Below are 24,148 nucleotides of genomic sequence, written 5' to 3'. Positions count from 1 at the left end.
TCGTGAAATTGTAGTAAATATCTTAGCAGTAGCTCAGAATCTGGTGTAAATTTTTATTTCAAAGTGGCAAGAACATAATTCCAAAAAAAGTTTTAAATAAACTTCCATGTAGGAGGTGAACATCAGTGTTTCTCATTCCTTAGGTTTCCAAGTATGTAACATCTTTTTTCTTATGTGTTTTTAAGTCAGCAAATTTTGACAGGACCAAGCACTTTCTTGCTGGACTGCATGTGTCCTTTTTACAATTCTCTATGACTCACTTAGCATCAACTGTTTGTTTTGTTTGTTTGTTTTAATTATTATTAAAATACTTATATCCTCTAATGGTCTCTTTATTGATGTATTTTGTTCAGTCTAGTCTAAGTACAGATGCATTCACTATACAGAATCTATTCTACTTCCTGAGGACCATCCCAGTAACTAGATGATCCCATACTTCTCAACACAGCGGCACTCCAAAGTATGATGTGAATGCAGGGGCATTAGGTCTAGCTCTGTGCATTAGCTGGTGAACCCTTCCAAAATCAGAAACTCTAGTTAAACACGTAGTTTGTGATTTTTAAGTCTGTAGGACTGGAAGAGTTTGTAGCCCTGGTTTCTTAGCAACATGAACAAAAATGGCATTAATGTATCTGTACTTAAAATGATTGTGAAAATGATGTAGTTAAACTGAAAGCTGCATAGCTGCGGAATATAAGCTTGGAGTACAAATGAGCACAGACATGAACTTACCCAATCTGGATAAGTTGCCATGGACAATAATATTCACTTTAAATTTACAGTTTATGTAATAAAATAGAGAATTTCAGATTTTTTTTTAAAAAAGAGACCATGCAATGATGAGAAAATGAAGATTAAGAATTTTTTTTTTTTTTTTTTTGCTAATGAAAATTGAACCATAAACTGTACATATATTATGCAGATAGAAAGCTAACATTGCGGAATTTCTAAAGTAATTGTTGTCTTCCCCCCTCATTCAGAGGGCAGTAGATTAATGGAAGGAGTCTGCTTTTTTCAGTAGGCTTCATAAGTCCCTTGGCTGTCAGGACAGCAGTTCTGTAAAGCCAGCACAGTATTGCCATTCACATTACTACTTGTGCTTAAGTACTTAACTGAGGCTTACAAAGCCATTTGGCCTGTTACTCAGTGGTGAATATGCCTTCTGTTGAAAGCATGCAGAAATGGGATGACATTGGGAAAGAACACTAATGATATATATGCTACTTGTCTTATGTAGGAAATTCCTTAATACTATATGGGACCAAACAAGCGACTGTTAACTAAAAAATGGTATTCAGAAGGTCTGATATAGACTTTTGGGTATCTTTAATATTTAGTTGATAGAGATGTGCCTTTTTAGTGTCACCTCTAATTAGCAATTTAAGTTTTGTGGAGTTTTTGTGGAGTTCCCTGTGGAGGATTCACCATTATCTTACAAAACAGTGCTGTACAACAATCTTGTTTCTCTTGACACCATCTGAAAGCACGTATATGACTTTCCTATATTGTGTCATATGAGAAGAATACAGAAATTGTGAATATGTAGTATTATATACTAAATGTATAAATATGTATAATTATATATATAGTATATCATATGTCTGTTACATTCTCCAGTAGCTGTTTTCTTTGTGTAAATTTCTGACTTTTAGTGGCAGCATTATGGAGAACAAATAAGTATAATGAAATTGTAAATCCTTGGACTGTAGTGTATGTTTTAACATGCTAAATAATTAAATTGCTATGCATGTGGAGGCTGGAATGATTTGCACCATAGCCATGCCTGGAAGAGATACTACCTGTCAGCTTTGATCAAAACTTGCTTTCGCTGCCTATCCAAGCTAATCTCCTTATGGTACTTAAGTCAGTGGTTTTTTTTGTTAAACTGCTGTCTAATGAGAAGTATGGTGACATTATACTGGAAACAGAAGTATCTGCCTCTTTGTAGGGAGGACATCTTACTGATGCTTGTACATGCAATGTACTTCCATGCAAGCAATGTAGAGATCGTTTTCATTGTGGCTTATCTGTGGTTTATTTTTAGACTGTTTGCCCTGCTTCTTGCTAGGTCAATTTAAACATGTTATACTTACCACTGAAGAGGTATCAGGTCTTTAATGGTTAAGTCATGTAAGGTAATATTTACTGGTTTAAATTTTGTAGGAGGAGATCTATGCTATTTAGTTTTTAAAAATTAGTTACACTAGGATAGTTCATTGTTCTCCATCACTTTAACACACGAAAAAAAGAGAATTCCTTCTAACCAGAAATGAAATCTCCAGAATTGACATATATTATCAGACTAATATTTTAATTGGGGAATATGAATAGGAAGATGAAACGTCTAATCCATTCTTTTTCTCTCAGTATTGTCATCTTGTGCCTGTCTCTGAAGTTTGAGACACACAATTCTAGGCTGTTGGCTGGGGCTTGAGGGTTGTAACAAGTTTCTTCAAAAGTTCAGACTTTCCCCTTTTACGACTCAGGGTTAGCCAACCAGTGAGGTGAAACTGAGAGCTCTTCATAATTTTACTCATGATTGAGGGCTGTTTATGGAACATGAGAGAGGACTGCGTCGATGTTCACTTTTTTTTTAAGTGTAGGGCAGGCTGAGCAGGAGGTAGATTTTGGTAATGTCAGACTGAAAATGTTTCAGGGCACTGCCTGAAATCATACGATTAAACCGTATTTTCAGGAAAAATGGTTTGCAAACAAATGATCTCACTGGTGTTTACATCTCAAGGTACTTTGATCTTCCTGTGGGAGTCTGAGTCCTGAATATGCTTGGCATTCTTTTCAATAGCTATAGTGATTCCTTCTTCAGTTGAAGGAGCTTAGTATATTGTGACTTCAGTGTGGAGACAGTTTACAGTCTGGCATATGGTGTTAACATAAAATTGGCAATAGTTAACCTTAATATGACAACCTGTAAATTGGTAATTCAAAAGCTGCTGCTACAGCCGCTACTATCTCCTTGCAGTGATAGCAGTGCCGCCAAAAAAAAGACTATGCCAACAGGTCATGGTGTGGAACACTGCAACAGTCTTAAACTGGCCTTACCCGAGAGTTGGTTCTTTGCCTAAAAGTGAGAGACCAAGCCAGTCAATCTTCAGTGCGCTAAATGCTGACATTAAAAATATATTACATATATATTAGTTCACGATATAGGGAACTAATATTATGGTATTATTTGGGGAACGGAATTTAATTTTTAACAAGTGTGGCTGGTTCTATATAATCAAGAAATTCATACCACATCAGATGTAGAAAGAAGAGTCTGAATTGTACAATAAAATAATTAAATCCAATATGACCATAAATCTCCAGGTACTAAAGAAACAACTTTCACTACAGTTTTAATCAATATTTCATTTATTCATTTTACCTTTGATTTGTTTTCTCAAGTCAACCAAAGGAGGAAGATGAGATTTAAACCAAACTGATACCAGGCTACACTCTTGCTTTCTCCCTTTGAGAATATTCTTGCTTACCAGCATGGTGAAGTGAAAGCTTTTCATCTGCTTGGATTAAGCAAAGATGGCATTCTGGAAGAGGCTATCATGATGTCCCTGAAACACTAGAACAGCTGTACTGGGTCAAACCACAAATCCACCTAGCTCAGCAGCCTGTCTGTGACAGAGGTCAAAAGTCAGTGCCTAAGGAAGGGTAAAAACAGAGTATGTGATAAGCGTCTGAGTACTTGTACGGCAGGTTTGTATAGCTGACAGCCTCTCTTAACTGAGTGATGGTTTTTAGAGTTTTAGTCCTTATCAGTGGGGTTTTCTTCCGCTTTTTGTTGAAGAAATTCTTTGGCACCCACACTATCTTTTGGCAGGCTCTAACAGCTTAGCTACATTTTATGTGAAGAACCACCTTTTTTTCTTTATTTTGAACCTAAATTCAAATATAAATACTACTGAGAACAGCTATAACTGCCAGAGTCCTGCCTAGGCTAACATTCTGTCTTAGCCTGCACTGACACATGGACTTCCTTGTCACTCACCCTTGTGCAGAATAAAAAGCTTAAGCTTCTTTTTTTTTTTTTTTTTTTTTTCTGTCGTTGATAGTTGCAGCTGTGAAAAATCTCTGCTGATACATAAGGGTCTTAGGGGGTATTATTGGCTTATTGAAATGAAACTGCTGTTGATACAAAAGGTTTCATATGAAAGTAGGACAGGGTGACCTGAAACTAGGATGACTTTGATGGTCTTGCCAAATACCATCTGATAAGGCGTGTCATGCATTGGCCATATGCGGGTAGAAACTAACAAGGATTAACATACAGACAGTATGGGGCTGTCACTGTGAAAGGTGGTAGTCCCTCTCCCACTTCTAAGAGGAGAGAATTATGGATTACAGTCTCAAGTTTCAGAGCAATGGTTTAATTACAGCAAATCAGTAAGCAGGTATATTTATTAATGACCAGTGTGAGGTATTAAATTGTTTATAGCTTGTGTTTTGCTATGCCTGTATATAATGTATACTCATTAACACAAATCTATCGTCCTTGCTCTTGCCGCTTGTAAAGGTCTTCATCGTCTAAAACAATAACTATCTTTAGAGCTCTGTTACTGGAAACAGGTAGTGAAAATTTGTTTTCTTATGCTGCTTGTTTCTTTCCCTCCTTAGTTATTTCCTTTCTAGGCTAAGGACCTTCTGGTTTGCTCAGTTGGACCTTGCAGCTATCTCATGCTTTGGAGCCTTTTCACTGCCCCTTTCTCAACCTTTTCTCATGTCTATAACTAAAGGAAGGGATCAGAACTTCACACAGTATTTGGAAGATGGACATGTCATGGAAATAGAGTAGCCAGTTTTATTCTGGCCTCTACTGAGTACAGAGCTCATAGTTTCATGGAATTCAAATATGCCTGGCAAAGTACAGTATTATGTATTAACAACATACAGTATTGCTCTTGGCACTATGTTCACACAGGTTATATGGAGAAGATATTCTTTAAGATAGAAAGTAAGCTTAATATATAAGGTTGTCTAGGGAGGAATACACGTTGGTGCTGTAATTTTATCTCCTGCACATACTTTGAACAGCAAGTTGGAAATAGTAGCCAAAAATAAACAGTCCTAAAACAGAGTAAGAGTAGTCTGTAGCAGATAAAACCCATTTCCTTATATGCATTTAGATAAGAGGAAAAACAGAATGCTGTCATTAGCAGAATTCTGACTAGTCCTAGGAAAGGGAGAAGTAAACTTTCAGAAAGCTGCTAAGTCAGCCAGGATCACTTTCTACTAAGGATGCCAAATTTTCCTGTTGGTAAGTTATAACTAGAGTTTTAGCAGATAGGAGTGCAAGGAAAGGACAGGTATGCAAAGGTGAAAAAGCAGCAGGACTACTTTCTTAGTAAAAGTCTACTCTGTAAAGAAAAAGAAAAGAGAAAAGATAGGAAGTAGTTAAGAGGCTCTTAGAATCAGAGAAAGCAACTTGCTTACAGAAACTAGCCTGCTTTTTCTTTCTGATTAGTACAATAAAATATATATTTTTAGTGTCCCTGTAAAGCCGATCAGTTAAGGAAAACGAAAGGAGAAGAGAAAACAAAAAAAAAACCCCACCTCTTACAGCTGATAGCTATATGTAATTTGCGGATATTCTTCCAGCATCGTTAGGTTACAGATCAAGGAGAGCTTGATGGACAACCCCAGAAAGAAGCGAAAAGTCAACTGAAGAGAGTAGTCTTGCCTTCAGTGTTTTGGGCTGAGACGCCAAAGCAGTCTTTAGAGTCCAAAGGCTTGGGGGTTTTTTTAAGTTTATTTTTGATTTTGGGGGTTAGTGTTGCATCATAATTTCATTATTTCCTCTTCTGTTTCTTCTCCTGCCCTGCAGTTTTGCACGGCAGTGGAGAGCATTTACTCCTACTTTATTGATTCACAGTGGTTTCAGCCATGCTGTGGGGAAGTCAGTCCTAGAATTTATTACACAACATGCTTGTGGCTGCATGACCTGCTCTCCTGCATTTTGTTGGCTGGTTGGGTTTGACTTCAGTTAGTATTTTCAGTGTCTGGGCAGTGAGTAAAAGCACTACTGGAAGTCACCTAATACTGTAGCAGCGTAATTCAAGAACCTGTGGTTGGCCAGTGAAGAAACAAGCTTATTAGTCAGGATCTTGGAATAAAGCATTCTCTGGTGGGTGAAATGATTGTGAGCAAAGTTAGCTAACTAATTTGTGGGAAACAAACAATTATGAAAAAAGAAACTGTGATTAAGAAGGTACTTTTTTCTGTATAATGCAAATAGAAAAAGAATCTTACCATGTATTACGGTTAAGTGCATTCCTCTGGGTTTTTTTGACTCCTGTTTTGTTTAAATCCCATCTGCCTTGACCTATTCAACAACATATGCTGTAAATTTGTTTACTTCTGCTTTTATATTGTATGTGGTCTGAAATTTTTCCTGCCATTGTCTGTCTGCCTTATTGAGGCTTTTGATGAGGTGGCAGCGGAAATGGCTTAATGGAGTCTTCTGTATGTAGTCTGATACAGAGCTGGGAGCCTTTTGCCAACACCACTGATCAAGCACAGAGTTCTTTATAATGTTTGTTTCATCCTGGGCCATGTCTGAGTTAACGGCTGCAAGATCGGTAAACTGAGGCAAGTTAAGAAAAGGTGTCGAGATGATAGAGGGATTAGACCTGGGCTTAATTTTGGCTGCATGGATTAAGAAAAGGGTCAGTGAAAGAAAGAAAAAAAAAAAAAAAAAAGAGGCAGGAGAATAAAGCTGGAAAGAAAGGGAATGTAAGGAAGAGGGAATGGGACTAGGACACAGTAGGTTTTGAGACACTTTGTGTATACTTGTAAATGGATGCTTCCAGGCCCAACGTTCAAATGTGGGTGCATAGGAGTTAAATTCTGTTCAGAATGGTTGGAGTGGTACCTGTTTTGAGGAGTGCTCTTATTATGTAGCATTTTTCAAGAGAACATTATCTTCTAGCGCTGCTGAAGGAGAAGCTTTAGTTTTGAATAATAATAGGAGAGAAAAATGACAGTTAAGAGACACCAAAGTCTTTTTTGCATGAGTCATGCTAACAATTGTAATCTTCAGACACACTTTTTACATCTCTTGTTAAATGAAATCATTCAGCATCCCCAATCTTGCATTTGGAATTTCATAAAAGACACAATTTTAATTTTCACTACCTGGTGCAATGAAACTATATAGTCACCAAAATAAACCAAGTAATTGAGGGAATTGAGAGAATGTGTTTGGTTTGTATATAACAAGGTGCTTGGCTGTCTCCCTCAAACCTAGCTTGCTTTTTAATAAAATTACATGGTGGAATAGCACTTCAGAATTAAGGTCTTCCCTCCATCCTTGGATAAGCAGGCTGTCACACCTCTGTGATACTTCTCTTTTTACTGGCCTTGTTCTGTCACATCGAGACACCTTTCTTTGCTTAGCTGTACCTGTTTTGTCTGAGCTCTGACCTTTTTCTTATGTTTTCAGATACTTTGAACATGTTTCTTCTCTCTCCCTAAAAGGGAAAAGATAAGGTGTAGAGAGAGGATTAAGGTATCTTTCCTCATTCGTAGTATGCTTTAAAGGTGTGTCACCCATATATATTATGATATTTTTAGAGCAATGGACTTAAAGCCCTTTTCGGTTAAGGTAGATGTGTGTAAGTGATGGTGAACAACAGTATGTGCCTGTTGAGAATGATGGGAGCACTCAGATGTGTGAAGTTGTTTGGGCATGGAGGATTTCTGGGATTGAGGCCTTAGTCTATAATTACTGTGACGAAATCTTCTTGAAAGCAAACTGCTTTACAAATGTGCTGTTTGGGCAGGAGCTCTTCTGTGTCCTAAATTGGCCATTTTAAGAGATTCTCAGTCATTGAAAATAAGGCTGTTGTAAAACTGAGTTTTGGCCTTACAGCAAGTGTTCATAATCTTATGTACTCCATAATACCCAAAACACATAGTTAACAAGAGACACCATTTCACTAACCACAGTTGTGGAATTTGCCTAACTTCACAGCAGAAATAACTGACATACCATTTTGAATATAAAATTGTCAGACAGTATTTCAGACCAGGTAGGAAAAGATAAAATTGGAAAGATTAAATTGTATCGACTTTTAGGGTTGGTTTGTTTGTTTGTTTGTTTGTTTTTTAAAGGCTGGCTTAACTAGGTCAGGTTAGCATGCATAGTATCTTTCTCTGTCTCTCACTTAACACCCTCCCCCTGAAACAACCACCCAACTTTCATGGTATTGTAGGAAAGGGCATACACACAGTGGTAGTGGTTATGAACAATGACAACAAAAGCTACTGATAATTGAGAAGGGAAAATTACTTCTGCCTTTTAAGACTAGACAAAGGACTGTATTTGGCAGCCAGTCTGTAGGCATTGACCTTGGAAGAGTTGTAATTTCATATTAGCTGGGCTCCTGAAATTTATATAACAAGTTGTATCCATTCTGTGCTGCAGACTGTCATTATTTTTCCTCATATCTAAAGTTTATCAGCCTAGCCCTCCAACTAGTTATACCCTTTGTGTTTTCCAATTCAGACTGAATTTTAGACTTGTGTAGAAATTTTGCCTCTGCCTTAGTCCAGTGAACAAGTTTAGGCTAACAAGTTAGACATTTCTTTGCTGTGACTGATTCTTATAATCAGTTCTGAGATGTTCCAGGCCTTCAGTAACCACATCAAACTCTTAAATTGCTGGCAATCTTCTATACTGTGTTAATACAAGTCCTTTATATCCTTTATTTTATATTCTGTCAAATATGGAGCTGAATTTATAGTGTTGTCTTCTATAATTGGCATACAATAAATGAACTAACAGTTCACTCTGTACTAATTCTTTATTCAGTTTACAAATGTTGTCTTTCTTCCTGCTGTGAATGACTTTATTTAGAGCCTTACAATGAAATTACAGACTCTTTGCAAGTGCTGTTGAGATAAGGAGTTGAGAATGCTATGGGACTTCTGTTGTACTTCTCCTTAAATCAAAATAATGTGAATAATTTAAAGTTCAGAGGTACTTGGGTTTGTTTCTTTAAGAGGCAAAAATAAATGGTGAGAATGCATAATGGCTGTGAAAGCCACTTTTGGATATTCAGGGTCTTAAAATTCTGTTGCTCTTGTTGAAAAGGTGATTGTAAGAGGCTACTCTTCAGAGAGCATTTCCTTGGATAGAGACAGCAAATGGAGATACCTGTTTAACTTGGTGGAAGATACCAATAATTTAGAACTGAGTATCTGTGGCTCAGGGGTTCCCTTTGCCTTGGACATAGGTAGTCTTTAAGTTTTAAAACATATTTTGCTGCATGCTCTTTTGTTCCCCCCATTATGTTCCCCTCACATCTATGAAGATACCAGCATTTTCAACATTTGTACTGGAGCCATATTTTCAAGATTTAATACCTTGATAAATCTGTGAAGTAAATTTAATATCTATTTATGTTGTACTCTGTGCTCAAGAAGATTATTTAAAGTACACAGTTTGTAGCATTGGCTTCTAAAATAAATAACTTTGTTAAGACCGTACTTTGAAAATTATTTAAGAAACTAATGTATTTGAAAGCTAAAGTAGTTGTCTGTCTGTCACACTTCCACAAGAGAAAAGGCATACATAATAAAATTAATTTCTATCTTTGTGTCTTGTTTGAGTGAAACTGAAGCTGGGCCTTGGTGCTGCAGGCATGCAGTATTCTCAGCTTCACCAAGCGTGAACAGACTCAGTGAGGACCCCTCAGTAATGTCAATCGTGTTTGTGTATGAGGCAGTATGGTGAATGACTTACATATCCGTTTTCAGAGCATGAGAGCATTTTTTTTTCTTTTATGTATTTTGACAAAAATGAATCTCTGCAGCTGAAGTGGTAGTGTGGCTAATGTATGATGTTTACTGAAGCAGAACACTTGTAATGACCGAGGAAACAATAGTTCTATATTACCTGCTGGAGGGAAAGAAAAGGAAAAACTATTCACGTCTTACTTTCCTTACAACTAAACCAACTATGAAAACCTCATATAAAATAGTTTTCTTATCAGTAAGTGCAAGATAGGAGCAGTATGCAATCATACAGTCAACATATGTTAATGTATGGGTACAATATATAATAATATCTGTTTCAAGTGCAAGCAATTATGTGGTCAGTTTAAGATTTCCTGTCTTTAGATGCTGGTTATTTGAAGTGCTTGGGTTTTGCCAAAGCTGTAACAGTTACTGTTTGATGTTGTGTCACGTGGATGCCTTGGTTGGCATTCATGTGGGTTGCTGCCTATTTTGAGGCTGTGGCTTTTCAGGGACTTGAAATGTTTTGTAAATGTGTAATGTAATCCTCCCCCCTAAGCTTTTTAATAGGAGTATGGATGTTATGCAGTTGTAACATCGACATAATCATCACAAAAAAATAGGAGACACCAGACCATTTTAGTTAGATCATAGAATCATCGTAGGATCATGCATGGAATGGTTGTGAGTTGGAAGGGACCTTACAGATCATCTTGTTCCAACCCCCCTGCCACGGGGGTAGAGACACCTTCCACTTTTCCAGGGTTGCTCTAAGCCCCTCCAGCTAGGCCTTGTGTAGCTAAATTTAATGTTTGTGATCACCTGTGTTCAAATCTGCCCTTCACTAAATTAAAAGTTCAAGGGGGGGGGGGGGGAGGGAAGGGAAAGTTGGCAGCAGAGCATAGCGGCTGGCTGAGAGCAGGTTATGTTGTACTTTCTTGGTGGGAATTGTTTTGATGTTGGAAAAGAGTAACTAAAATCATCAGGAATCAGTCCCGTCCCCCCTCACACACACACACACACACACCCCGAGTAAATACATGCATTCATGAATTTTCCCTTCCAAATACAATGTGATTATAACTGTTTAGAAAGCCTCGGTTCGTGTGGCTCCAGAGAGGTGAGCAAAGGGAGGGCGAGTATCTTTTGTTGGAGGTTTGCCTTTTTAACGGAGCCGGTTCCCTACCACTCACTTGTTGGAGGCTGGCAGCGTTGGCAGCTTCACCTGTGCAGGTGAGCTTGTGCCGCCGGGCGTCTGCCGGTCTCCGGGACAGCTCCCTTTGACAGTCAGCCCGGGCGGGGGTGGCGAAGGGGCCGGAGGCAGCTGCGCACCGGAGGGCTGTACCTATTCTATACCTATAGCTGGGAACGGGCTCCGCGCCGCTTCTTCCTGTCAGCGGTCGGATACGTGGCTTCGTTTTCCTGTGCAGATGACACAACCCGCACCCGGCGGGAGGTGCAGGTAGCGGTGCCGCGCCCGCGCAGCCACTGGCAGCGGCTGTGGCCGCCCAGCGGTGACATCAGCGGCGGCGAAGCCCCGGTCCTGCGCCAGGGCGGCGGCGCGCAGCCGGGTCCCGGGCAAACATGGCAGCGGCCCCCGCGGCCGCCCTTGCGTGAGATATGCTGCGGCCCCTCTGAGCCCGCCAGCGGGCTTGCGGTTCGTCATCTCCATGGATGCCTTTTCCGATCCGTATCTGCCCTACGATGGCGGGGGAGGAGACGGCATTCCGCTCAGGGAGTTGCACAAACGAGGTATGCCGAATTTACGTGGGAGCGACTTGTTTGCATATCTGGACGTGCCGGACTGCTGTTCGGATCGGAAGCAGAACTGTAGAGGCTTGTTAATTAGCGCATTGCTTTGTTTTACCAGCCCGGTGCCTTTTGTAGGAGGAGGATTCAGTTCTGCGTGGTTCCTGTGCTGCCAGTGATTGTGTTCTCTGGGCAGATCAGCCCTGCTTCACAGCTCCTTGGCCTCTGACTCCATCTTCCATATGTGGCGGTCTTTCTCTTTTTGCTTTTTAATCAATAAAATGGTCTCATGCACAAAAAAACCCCTCAACAAACACAAAAACCAAAACACACACAAAAGAAACCAACCCAGAACTGTGGTTGTGAATGACCATGACCAGATTGGCAAGAGTTTAAATAAATAGGATGTTTTTGATGCCTTTCACTAACTTGAATAGGAACTGTGTTTGTTTAGCTTTGAAGTTTCTGTACATACGTGCTTTTGGACTTAGCTCTTTGTTGACATCTTTGCTACGTGAAGGCAAAGCTGGACAATTGTAACATGTCAGTTAAGCTGATACTGATGACCTCTTAAGAAGCTGGAGCTTTGTGGTGGGTTCTTTACACTCTTGCTTGCAAGGAAGCAGATCTAAAAAGAAAACACAGTTGTTAGTGTTCAGGGAAAGAATCCTTTTTTGAGCTTGCCTTTTGTTTCCTACAGCAAATTGAAAACAATCTTTTATGAATATTTGGTTTTGTACTGAGAGAAGCTGTAGTAGGAATAAATTAAAATTATGCATTCAGATTGTGATGATGTAAGTTGTTCGGTTTTTTTCTTGGTTGTATTTTATGGTTATACCTTGGTGTTTAAAAGAGTAAATGAAGAACATTCTCACTTAAGTTTTGTTTAAATTGGCTAATCTAAAATTAGAAAGTTATCAACATTTATGACTGTTGACGATGGCATTAGAGAGGAGGTAGGCTGAGAATAAAGAGGTGCTTTACATAGAATTATTTTTTTGCTCTCCATCTTCATGTATTGTTTTACCTTTCCTTGTAAACTCTTATTTCTGTAAATAGTCACAACTCTTTATGTTCTGTAATCACACCTCTATATGTTCTATATACAGTCACACCTTTTTATGTTCATCTGGAATTTTCATGTGTTTTATTAGTTTACATAAAAGGCTAATTGTTGTCTTTTTATGATTCTTAGAATGATTTTCAGCATATTTTAAGAATATCAGCAAGTTCTAATATGGTTTGTTTTAAGGCAAGCGAATTTTTCTCTGCCCCAATCGTTGTTATATAGCAAGTGCTGGATAGTTGTCTAACTCAGATTTTAGAGTCACTCCTAAGAAATTTAGGATGGTATTTTCTTCGAAAATTTGCAAGGTGTGAGTTGAAGATCTTTTATCTATGCTCTACAAATACACAAAGGGAAGGTGCAGAGAAGACAAAGCCAGGCTCTTTTCAGTGCTGCATAGTGATAGGACAAGAGATAGTGGGCACAAACTGAGATACAGGTGCTTCCCTCTGAGCATCAGGAACCATTTTTATACTGTGGGAGTGACTGAACACTGTACCAGGTTGCCCACAGAGGTTATGACATGTCCATCCTTGGTAGTATTCAAAAGCTGGCTGGACATGGTCCTGGGAAACAAGCTGTAGGTGGCCCTGTTTGAGCAGGGGGGGTGGACCAGGTGATCCAGTGGTCCCTGCCAACTTCAACAGCTCTGTGGGTTTATATTTGTAGGTAGATTTAAAGATGAAAACCACAAACAGCCATGATATTACACTTTCAGACTTCACAAATTATAGACATTGAAATGTGATGGGCTGTATATTCCTGGAATTTGCCAGGTTGTAGTTGATTTTATAATACAAAAAGCAGGGATTTGCAGTGCAAAATTGGAGTATTGCTATTCAGCATGCAGTTTACAAATACTGTTATGAAGGTTCAGCTGGGTGTTCCCATTGTGATGACAACCCTTGTAGCCAAGAGAATTCCCAGTTATGACTTGTTCCTTTTTGCAGTTTCTTTGAATTCCGTTAGTGCTTTTACTTCCTAAATTCTAATACTGTATTTCAAAACCAGTGTTACTGTTACTTCTTGCATTTGCTATAGTGAGTTTAGAGTAAGAAAAAACAAACAACAAAACCCTAACAGTGTTAACATGATCTCTTGCAAATCTTAATTTGTCAAGTGCATATAACTCATGAAAATAGAGTCTCCAGTTTGCTCCATAGATTTAATCAAAATTAGTGGGTATTTTGTGCTGATTCACAACACCACAGACACTAATCTGTTACTGTCATCCAGCTGTCAGAGTAAGGCTTAAAATGCTAACAGACAAAACCAGAAATTTAAAGTAAATTCTTGACATCTTTATTATCTATGGGTCTAGAAAAGGGTACTACTAATAATTTTTTCCCTTGTGTAGATTTCAGAGCACTTTAATAACAAGCCAAGACAAAATGAATTAAGATATTTTGAGAAAACAAGCTTAATTGTTGAAGGCTGTGGATTTTTTTCCCCTTATTCACATACTGACAGCTCTTCTGCCCTGCAGAGTAATGATCATGTCATGCAAAACTGCTTTGTAATATCAAAGCATTTGTTGCACTAATTGACTGCAGTGGCTTACCCGAAGTGGCTGTACCTCAGCAGTGATGAAAAGATGGTTTAAATCATTATGGGTCTTTGAGGCTTAATTAATGGCCTTTACTAACATTCAATGGGAGATCAAATACAGAGTATTATAATACATTATTATTAAAAGCCTGACCCATTGTTTTGCGTTTAGATGATGCTTTTTTTTTTTTTTTTCAGTGCAAATATGCTGTGAAACATTAAATGGGAAGATTTTAAAATACGTATTTATTGCGTTCATCTTTTAATGATGAATTTTCTATATAATAACCATATGCTGGAGTATATGTGATGTAAATAAATCATTTGTGTAGCTCCGTTCTTTGCCCTTGGATTTATTTTTTCATCATTTTTGCTTTTTGAAAGTTCCAAATCATCATTTGGCTTGGCTTCTGCCATCGGCAGACATGATCGCACTCTTTGATTCTCCTTCCCCCCCCCTTTTTTCCCTAAATAAGCGTTCATTTTGCTATTCTTTAAAATTCTGTAATCTGAGCAATAGCAGTATAGTGACAAGCTACCAGCAGCAAAGATTGAGCTTCAGCATGAGGGTTGTTAACTCCCTTTTATGAGGGTTGTTAACTCCCTTTTATTTGTTCCATATACATAAGCACATCTTAGATTTTAGATTTTGAACGTCCTCAAGCAACATTAATGAAATGCTGGTCAACTAATAATCTGTGATTGAGTCAGTGGCTGGGAGATTTGAAAATTACACATAGAAAGAGCACACTAAATTTATTGATTACTTAGTTTTAGAAAACCTAATTTTTTTTTAAAGGTAACTCTTAATTCCATTATTGTGCACAAGTCACCACTGCATGGAGGTGCAACCTATTGCTTAGACTATACTACTAACAGTAACATTGGGGAAACCTCTTCACCTGCTGTGGTAAGCCATGGGGCAGAGGATATATAATACAATAATATCCTAATACGACTTTGAGTCAAATGCATGCTGAACCAGGTCTGATCCTCTACGTGGTAAAAGTTATACTTTTGTACTTTAGGCTGCATTTCAGCTTATGAGCCTCATGTTTAAGAATTAATAATAAATCAAAAGCCATTAAAAGAGTGGAATTCTTAGTGTGACCTTTGAAGTAAATGGGTGTGAAAGTTGCGTACACATGCTTAGAGCTGGAGTTCATTCCTGCAATTTTACTGGTAGCACAGGAAGAGGAATAAAATTAAGTTTTAGACTATTTACATGTTCGTGACAGAAAATATGATGGATGATTATTGTTGTCCAACATTGAGTGCTTTGAGAAAAAGCATTACTTGGAGAAACTCAGCATGGTTATGGCACTGAATTTCTTCTGCCCTTGGGTTTAAGGTTTCTAGTATAAAAAGGGGATAGGAATTTTCAGTTATGAGTTTAGCAGATTTTATTTTGGTCATTAACAGAAAGTACCATGAGATATAACTATGGTTCTTTGTAGGTAGCTGCAGGTTATCTGTTTGCATGTGCTCTGTGACAGTAAGTTCTCTATTACTGGTATATTTCTCAATTTTGGAAATAATTTTGAGATGCACTATCATCTGAGATACTAGAAAGCTAATGAACAAACCAGGATTCTGCCCTCCTTTGGCTTGAATGTGGCCTGACTGTGATAATCATGTTAGCAGAATTATTTTTGATGCGTTCTGTCTTTGCCCTCCAAAACAATGTATAAGTAAGTAGGTCTTATGTGCATGCAGTAGCAACACTTAGGAATTGTTGTTCCGACTTGTATTGCTTTGGCTGCTGTTAGATGATAGATTATTTCCCTTTTATAATGGTTGCTTTATCTAACTTTATATATCTAATCCCTTTTATTTTTCTCATCTCCTTCCTGCACTGTTCGTGTTCTATTTAAGTTGTAAAGTTAGTAATGTGGGGATTGCAAGAATGCCTCACTTCCATACCTGAAGTGCCTATTCATTATAGACATACCTAAATACATACAGTGCATTCTGCCTTTAAGACTACAAGAAATCTGTAATAATAAAGTCATTTTTTCTTCTGCATCATAGAAACAGATGTGTTTCCTCCACCTAAAATTAGAAGCCAAAGCTATTTGTGTTCTTTTAATTATGCTATACACATTGAGCAGTACTTAACCTTGGCTTTGCTGCCTTCTCACACTCCTGTGCACTTGCAGTAGACTCAAGTTTTTAAAAGTCTTAGTTTAACTCTGAGGTGCTAATATTCAACTTCCGTTTAACTCCTGCTTTTTTGAGGGTTATTGGTAAACACAGAATTTATTTTTTTTGTTTGGCAGGAGAATCGGAGAGGGGGGGTTTGTTATTCAGTACTTTGGTAAAGCGTTTTCTTTTTTATCCTATTCTTCAAAGCGTGCTCTGAGTTTTCCTGTTTCCCACCTATCTGATGTTTTTCTAGCTGATCTTTTTTCATGTGTATATACTTTTTTTCATTTCTGCATGCAGTTTTATTGTAGCACAAAGACCAATTTGTGCTTGTAAGCCTTTGATGCAGTTCAGAGAGCCAACTGGAGAGGCTGAAAATTCATTGTTATGCCGAAGAATTTATTACTTGATTACAAAGACTTTAACATTGTTAATCATCAACAGTAGCGAATTATGGCGCTCTGGCGTGATGTGCTGTGCTCCTGATTCTGAGGTTTAAAAATTACTTCTAGCCAGGAAAAGACAACGGTCCTTAATGACTCTTTTTGAGTGGTTACAGGCAAATTGAAATAACTGATGACTGTTTCTTGTCTTTTTTTTTTTTTTAATTGAAAGCCTCAGATTTTGAAGTCTGAATATGGAGACAGCAGCTGAGGCACTAGCACGTATCTCATGTATACAATCTTTGTTACAAGTGTAAATGATCCTTATGGTGTGAGTTGCATTCAGGGTGCTTCCCCACCTCCATTCCCCTTGCCACCTAATACCCAAGGACACACGGGCGAAGCAAAGCCTTGGATTAGTATCTGGCCTCCGGAAAGCTGCAGCCCCTGCTGATTTTAACACTCAGCATGTTTGGATGGTTGTGTCAGGGAGAGCTGATTCCAGCCTTTAGTATAAACTGATTAGCTTCATTTTCACTCTCAGAGGTGCATTTATTTTCCCCCTCTCCTTTCACAGTGCACAAATGAAATGCACACTGCTGCCAGCCAGAAGGATGACTGCTGAGGAGACTGCTGTGTGGTTGTGCACTGCCTAGAAAAAGGGACATGTGAGCAGCAGCAAACTAGAGTATTCTTGCTGTAAGCTATAGAAATTACGTAGCTTGTAGAGAAATACCTTTGACAAATTCGGTCCTGCTGTTGCTCTGCTCCTGACTCAAATGTCGACATTGTTTGTCTGTTGTTGTGTTCACAACTCTGAAATGTTTCCAGACACAGCCACCTTTGGGAGTTTTGAGCTCTGCGAAATGGATATTACTGCATCGTGTCTGGATATTAATATTTATATAGAAGTTTTGAATGGTTTCCAGCAGAAAGATGTAATTAAAATCTAACAAGATCCCAAGGGTGCATTTATGTATTTCAATATAACTAGTCTGACAGTTTGTTACTGTGAAAGAGGGTGAACTTGTCATTCCCCACCTCTTCTCTCAGTTCTTGCTCTCTCATTGGCTGTTTCTCCTCTGACAGCACAGAAGCTTGATTTGTTCTATATAATGGTAGATCTTTTATTTGGTATTTTCATCTGCTTAGTTGGATTAGCATGTTTGCTTGGTTTACTGTGCAGTTGGATCCAAGGGTGACAGAGCTAATCCAAGGGGGAGAGTGGGAGTATGTGACCAGGACTTGGGAGGGAGAAATAGGGGGAGTAAGGTCTCCTGTTTGGGTGGCAGCAGATCAGCTCAGCATTATTCTGTGATTATGTCCTGAGAGATATGTCTCATTTCATACAATGGACTAAGCTCATATATGCTCAGTTTGACACAGTGGTGTATTTAAAATATACATCTTATACATATAATAATGCACATCATTATTATATGTATAAGATGTATATTATATGCTGTATAGAATATAGAAAGGGTCTTAAACTGTATCATAAAATTATGGTCCCTTCTTGACTCTTCTAGTTACCCCCTTGAGCGTATTCATGTCTTTGTTCTGTACCTTATTTGCTATGGAGGCTGCAACTGTGAGGATTTGTTCTCTAGGTGATACTGGCTAATTATTCAGATAATCACTTGGTGGAGAACCACATAAAAATCTGTTGTGCACCATTTGGTTACCTAGGATGCAGCATTTTTATTAAACCTTGATGTTTTTCTTCTCATTATTTATATAAGAAAAGAAGGGACACTGCACACAAGGAAAGAGTTGGGAAGGATTGTTTGAAACAGTTACGTGGGAATCAGGAGCATCAAACATGTTGCAAAACCCCTTTCTTGTGTGAAACTGTATTTAGATTAACTGAATCACTAGCTCCCTCATTTCTTTAACTCAAGGTATTTTAAGTGTACTTTCAGTGGGATTTTTAAAATCGTAGAGCGTGGAAGCTCTCTAGTTAAAATCGTAGAGTGTGAAACCTACTGCCTCCCTGCTTCCAGGGAACATCAAGAAGAAGTGAGAACCGAGGTCCACTGGCTCTTCATTTCTTCATGTCAGAGACAGGATAGCAGGACCCCGAAGATCTTTGTGATCTACTAGGTTCTTTCACTGGGGATTTGTTCCAAGAGATCTAAGAGGTGAAAAGTGCAACAGCGTATGAATGTCAGCAACTCATGTTTTGCTTTGTTAGTGTTTTAGAATGTTTTATTGTCAAAATTTTCAAACTATGCTGAATAGTCAGTAGTGGTCTGCTCATGTTTTAAAGGTATAAATCCTTGCTGATGTGATTTTTTTCTTTTTAAATGAATTAGCTAAAAACTTACCAGCTATTTTTCTTTAAAAGTCCACGACTTTCATCAGCTGCATGTTGCCCAGGGTAGCTTTCAAATCTGAAAGAAAACTACTGAGTTGCAAAAGGAGAAAGGAGTAGGAGATCACTACTAGAGCAGGTGAGGCAGCCTTTGAAAATGCTGTGCATGGCACCTGAAAAATGCTACATAAATCAACTTTTTTCATGTTTATCATCATTCCAACATCAGTCATGATTAAAGACTGCTTGTATGAGACATGTATATAGAATATGAAAGAAGAGATACTCCTTGCCTTCGGGGGGACATAAGGCAAGGAGGAATTCGTAATACATAAAACAACTTGTGTGAGTATAGGAAAATGTTAGTTCTGTAATTTCTTTGTTCCTGCTTTATGTCAGAAGGGACTAGCTAAGCAAAGCAGGAGGTTGGGTCAGTGTTGGGAGCTAACAGCCATGCACTATAACTTCATGTTCAGAGGGAGATGAATGAGAGCAATATAAAATATTATATTAAAATATATAAATATAAAATAAAAATAAAAAATAAATAAAAATAAAAAATAAATATAAAAAATATATAAAATATAAAATAAAAAAAAGACTGCTTTTTCTATCAGACCTAGTGTCCTCTCAAGCGATTTTTGGATTGTATTTTTTCATTCTCACAAAAAAACCCAAACCCAAAGAAAACCACCACCAACAAAACCCCCCAATCAACAGACAAAACCCCCACATCTTCAGAGATGAGAGCTTATTTATGGTGTTGGAATCTACTACTTCTATTCCAGTTTTGTCCATGTAGCATTTTTGTTTGATTTTGCTGCACTTCCTTCTGGTCAGGTGTCCCAAAGTACAGTGTTCTACTGTTAGTTTTTTCACTGGTGGGTTTTATTAACAACTTCACTTGAAGCAGTTCTTCAGCACTACCTGAGCTGATTGCTGAGAAAGGATTGTACTGAAGGGTTGGAATTACATTCATGGAAGGATAACAAAAGTCAGCTGCCTTCCTAGAAGGTAATTCAGGCAAGACCTACAGTGACTGAACCACCTAAAAGAGACAATCTCCTTTCTCTGAGGAAGCATGTTACATTTATTGTCTAGAAGCTTGCAGTCTGTGATTGCAGCAGCTCACTAGTTACATGGTGAGAATACAGGATTGTTAAAGATGCTGTTGAAGAAGAGCGTGCTAATAAAGGGATTCCAGCTACCTGGAAAGATTGCGTTTATTTTACTTTGTAAGGATTTCTGTGAGTTGTATTGAGCCTCTGAGAGGATCCGTATATTAGTATTTCCCTCCCTGTAGTTACATGGGTTAGTTTGGAATAATGCTAATAATGAAAGTTCTTCCTGCCACGTTTACCATCAGCTTCCCAGTCTAATAAAGTCTTAAGCAAACTCATACGTACCAAAAAGATGACTTCATTTTTTGACAGCTGTAGAATGGCTCAGGAGTGTGCATACAGAAACTGGAGGTGTTCTCTTACCATAGCTAGAGGCTGTGCCTGTATACCTTGTGTGCTAGGTACTTTTTGTGCTTTTAAAGACTAAGTCAGCTTGGATTTTGATGAAAAGCACTTGCATTGAGTTGTAGCCTAAGAATGAGTCTTGAAACTTGAAGACGAGGAAAGTCTGGGAGGAAGGAAGGAGAAATACATTCTGAATATTGGAAATGTCTAGAAGGCTGCATTTGCTAAATGCAGCAGTTTTTCAGGGTAATGATGATTTCCTGCTTGGAGGTTAGAATGTGATGAGAAATCTGTATTTTGGTAAGGATTCTAACAAAATCTATTGAGTTGAAAATAAATCTAATAACACTGGCAACAAATGCCAGTTCATGCTGATAAGAATCATTATCGTCATAGCTGGAAGGAGCGTCTCACTGTGTGAAATACTAGAGAAGGAAGGGAAGAGAGAAGTGGAAGTTAATAAGGTATTGCGTATTGGTAAAGGTACACTGCTATAAATTCTCCTGCTTTATAGATCATAATACTAGCTGGAGAATGTCCTCTTCCCACTGCTGTCAGACGTGTTCATATTACATACAGTGTCCAGGTTTTGTACAGTTGTCCTCTTCGTGGTCTTCTATAGGGCAGCATTTCTACCACGCACTGATGCAGGGTTTCTCAGTTGGCATGAGATTATAGCTACTCAGCTGCATCAGGCATTCTTGGCAGCTCTGTATTCAACAAAACCACTTCTTCAGCTTCACATCTTGTTCTGTCTCCTCCCCATCATACAGTAATCATTTATATTCCAGTATTTGGTGGCAAAGTAGGAACATGACACAGTTTCATTTGGGATTTTTATTGTATCCGGGCAATGACCATTCTTTGCAGTCTATTCAAAGTTCTGCTTGAGGTCTAGTGCAGTGAGTATGGTGCCATTCCTGGTGGTTTCCTTGGAGAGAATTCCAGTTCAGCACCGTGATATGCATAATGTCATCCCTTACTGTTTGTGATACATTTATAACTCTCAACTCTCCTTTGCCTTTTGTGGCATAGGATTGCATGTTCCTTATAGCTTGGATACTGCTTCATATATAGCAGGGCATAAAACTCCCCTAGGGCAAAGGCAAGCTTTTCCTTTCCTTAGGTTCAGGAAACTGCTTGTTCACATTGTAACTTTATAGAAGATTAATAATTAAACTGTGGCTGAGTTTAACCTCTGAGAAAGAGGTTAATTTCATGTAAAAATGACATTTTCATAATGTTTTCTCTTATCCTTTCAATTTTGAGACCTAAACTAGTCATTACAATATGAATTTTGTTACCGCCTCTTCCACAAGATCAGCTTGCCCTTTCAGCTAGCCAGGCGTGTATCTTACGCTTCCTTTCTAGTTATGAGAATTGGAAATGGCAAGAGAATTGAAACCGTTACCCTAAAGCAAGGTTTTCACAATCACCTGTATTAGCAAATCTGATTTAATTTGTTGTTGTTAGCCTTTCATTAATGGAACCATAGGTAATGCTTTGCATCTACCTTAAGAGAGACTAGCAGGAAAGAGATTTACAGGTCTTATCTATGATCAATAGATGAGGGAAAATTCAATATAGCATAGACTGGGGAAAAGACAGTATTAAAAAAGACAGCAGCCAGGCTAGCTGGCTACGAGAGAATGCTACTAGCATTGCTGAGTAGTTGTTTCATCCATTTGCATTCTCTTACTTTAAGATTAAAAGAAAAAAAGAAGAGTAATCTTAATAGACTTTGAAGCTTTTCTATATGTTACGTGTATATGTAATGAACATTAGTTTGTGTGTCTTGAAAATTTTAGATTGTGTTTATTCTTAACAGGATTTTGGTATTATTTTCTTGTGTGTTTGTTGTCTTCACCACTAAGAAAATGTCAGAATAACCACAGCAGGCATATATGAAATCTCTCAAGCAGTAGATGGCTGAAGCACATCTTTGGATCTGAATATAATGCCAGATGCCACACTGCTTCTGCTAGATCTGAGACTTCACAAATTTAGCGGGAAAAGACACATTTTATCTGTGCATGAGTCTGTCAGTTGTTGGTGAAAGCTTGGGCTGGTGAACTTGGCTTTTGCAGTATTTGGAAATTTACAGGTAGGCCCTTTGAAAATCTTTTTTTTTTTTTTTTTTTTTTTTTGATAATTTGGAAATTTCTGCTGACGGCTCCTAGAAGCTGAGCTTGCAATTCTGAAAACTCAAAAAAACAAGCAGGAAAACCCAGGTCAGTCCCCCCCCCCCCACCTTCCTATCCATCCCTGGGTCAGTCTAGTGAAATGAATTCTAATGCCTGTGAACTGATCAGAAGTCTGAACTGAAGATCATCAGAGTGAACTGATAAAAGTCTTGGCCACCTGGGCCCACATCTTTAAGAATAGACATTATTGTGGTATGCCATATGCTGTTGCCACGTTTTTTTGTTCTGAGGCAAACAATTGAGAGTAATTGCTCTTTAAGTCATTATCTGTTAACCTCATGATAGATGTTCCCTGTGTAGCAATTGCTGTTGCAGAAGCAGTTTGTGTTGGGTGAGCAAATGGTGGCCATGCTGTATTTAGGCAACCATCCAGTAGAAAATTATACTTGGGGTCTGTAAATATAGCACAGGAGCTGAGAAAAGCTAAGGTATTACAGAATTGATGATGTTTAAAAACTTAAAACCCCCAAAACCTTCTTGATCACTTGTGAAGAGGGAAGAATTCTTAGTATTTGCTCTTGTTCTGATCACTGAAAAAAATACTGTTTGGGATGTTACTATGCGAGCTGCTTGTGAAGGAACTAGCTAGTGATGATGGGTTAATAGGAGATACTTTATACAGTATTTCTAACTTCTCATGACCAAGGCCTGTTCTGTGAGTTATAGAATCATAGACTCATAGAATGATTTGGGGTGGAAGGGACCTTGGGATGTTGGGATCATGGAATCGTAGACTCATAGAATAGTTAGGGTTGGAAAGGACCTTAAGATCATCTGTTTCCAAACGCCTGCCACGGGCAGGAACACCTTTGCCTAGACCAGTTTGCTCAAAGCCCCATCCAGCCTGGCCTTGAACACTGCCAGGGATGGGGCACTCACAGAGTTGGGATCCATGATGGCTGAATTTCCGTGAGACCCACAACTGGCTAAAATGGTTGTTGTAAGCTGTAGTGACAACTGTTCTAATGAGGTCCTATCTATTACTGCCATGTTGTCAGGTAAAGAGATATTAAATAAAATGAGAAAGAGATATTAAATAAAATGCAGATCTTCAGTTTTGGAAAAATTTGAATTTTCCCCATCAAAACTATAAACAATATACATACACTTTTAGTAAAATCAGAAATTTTTGGTTGGTTTTTTTTTAATATTTTCTTGGCTTTATGTTACTTTTTAGCTGCACTGCTAATCTTTTGATAATGTATTTTAGGTTTGAATTAGACATGTAGGAGAGATTGTTAATCAGTGGTGTGTTTACGTAACAATAACTAGCGACTTATGAAAGTGCTATGAACTTCATATATAATCATCTGGGTTTGCCTTTTTACAAAGAGATTTTCCTGTGGTAGTTTATAAACTGAAATAAACTTTAAGTTAAATGTGTATCAGAGCTGCTTTTGTGTTGAAGTTTCTCTGGAATCTGCACACAAAGCAAAAAACCCACTTTGACTGGTACATTCATTTAACCTGCAGATGAGTGGCAGGAAAAACAGTGACATGAACCATTGAGAGACCTACATGAA

The 24,148-nt window shown here is 38.3% G+C and overlaps 1 protein-coding gene across 6 annotated transcripts in view; it reads left to right on the top strand.

Moving 5' to 3' along the window:
- Positions 1 to 24,148, top strand: part of CLCN3 (chloride voltage-gated channel 3) — a 63,434-nt gene that overhangs the window by 13,473 nt on the left and 25,813 nt on the right. The gene's annotated exons all lie outside the window — the stretch shown is intronic.

Source organism: Psittacula echo, assembly GCF_963264785.1.
Source record: "Psittacula echo genome assembly, chromosome: 1".
Lineage (NCBI taxonomy): Eukaryota > Metazoa > Chordata > Aves > Psittaciformes > Psittacidae > Psittacula > Psittacula echo.
Note: the sequence above shows the minus strand (reverse complement) of the source record. Positions and strands in the feature narration are given on the sequence as shown.